This window comes from Hyperolius riggenbachi, chromosome 12, assembly GCF_040937935.1.
Source record: "Hyperolius riggenbachi isolate aHypRig1 chromosome 12, aHypRig1.pri, whole genome shotgun sequence".
Taxonomy (NCBI): domain Eukaryota; kingdom Metazoa; phylum Chordata; class Amphibia; order Anura; family Hyperoliidae; genus Hyperolius; species Hyperolius riggenbachi.
Window position 1 is genome coordinate 50,105,926 of NC_090657.1, and position 1,853 is coordinate 50,107,778.

Genomic DNA, 1,853 nt, shown 5'->3' on the forward strand with positions numbered 1-1,853 from the left:
GCAAGTGCAGCTTTCTGAGACTTGACGGGTACGCACGGTGGGTGTGCTTATGCACGGCAGCTGTCCTGTGGTCCGTTAAAAGTTTTAATACTACTGACGGCCCATTAGTGGTTAAATGCATGTAAAGAATACAGTGGGATGCGATAGTTTGGGCAACCTTGTTAATCGTCTTGATTTTCCTTTATACATAGTTGGTAGTTACGATAAAAAATGTCAGTTAAATATATAATATAGGAGACACACAGTGATATTTGAGAAGTGAAATTAAGTTTATTGGATTTACAGAAAGTGTGCAATAATTGTTTAAACAAAATTAGGCAGGTGCATAAATTTGGGCACCGTAAAAAAGAAATGAAATCAATATTTAGTAGATCCTCCTTTTGCAGAAATTACAGCCTCTAAATGCTTCCTGTAGGTTCCAATGAGAGTCTGGATTATGGTTGAAGGTATTTTTGACCATTCCTCTTTACAAAACATCTCTAGTTCATTCAGGTTTGATGGCTTCTGAGCATGGACAGCTCTCTTTAACTCACAACACAGATTTTCAATTATATTCAGGTCTGGGGACAGAGATGGCCATCCCAGAACGTTGTACAAGTGGCTCTGTTTGTGCTGTGGGCAGAGAAAAGGCTTCCTCTGCATCACTCTCACATATAGCATCTCCTTGTGTAAAGTGTGCCGAATGGTTGAACGATGCACAGTGACTCCATCTGCAGCAAGATGATGTTGTTGGTCTGTGGGTTGACTCTGACTGTTCTCACCATTTGTTGCTTCTGTCTATCCGAGATTTTTTTTTTCATTGGAGAGCGTGTTTTGAGACCCCCCATGTTGCTACTCTTCTCAGAAAATTAAAAGGGGAGGCACATTTACAATTGACCCCCTTAATTACTCTTTCTCATAACTGGATTCACCTGTGTATGTAGGTGAGGGGTCACTTAGCGTACCAAGCCAATTTGAGTTCCAAAAATTAGTTCTAAAGGTTTTGGAATTAATAAAATGACAACAGTGCCCAAATTTATGCACCTGCCTAATTTTATTTAAACAATTATTGTGAACTTTCTGTAAATCTAATAAACTTCATTTCACTTCTCAAATATCACTGTGTGTGTCTCCTATATGATATATTTAACTGACATTTTTTATCGGAATAACCAAAGATTTATACAGGAAAATCATGATGATTAACAAGGTTGCCCAAACATTCACATCCCACTGTAACTGTGCCTGAACCAGGATCTTAAAAGACACCCAAGGTGAAGATAAACTAATGAAATAAACAATTGTATCTATCTTCTTTCTCCTAAAAGTGACTTTTTAAGATATTAAATAGTTTTATTTTATATTTAAGTCTACTTTTTAACGTTTTACTGCTTTATTGTTTTTGCTCGAAGACACATTCATTGATGTATGCCAGTGCTAAAATCTATGAACTGTTGACCCTTTTTATCTCTTTCCGGCTCTCAGAAGCCATTTTCTGCTAGGAAAGTGTTTTATAGCTGTAATTTCTTATCAGTGAGGGTCACACTGTATTCTGACTCAGTCCTGACTGAGACTGGAACTGCCACTTACATACCTGATATTTAACTCTTTCCGGCAGAAAAAGAAAAAAAAGGAACACAGCATAGTAATTTGTGTGCTTGGCACTGTACATATACATGTCTATCTCATCATGTCACATGTCACCTCCTGTATCCTTTAACCTCCCTGGCGTTCTATTAAGATCGCCAGGGAGGCTGCGGGAGGGTTTTTTTTTAATAAAAAAAAAACTATTTCATGCAGCCAACTGAAAGTTGGCTGCATGAAAGCCCACTAGAGGGCGCTCCGGATGCGTTCTTCTGATCGCCTCCGGCGGC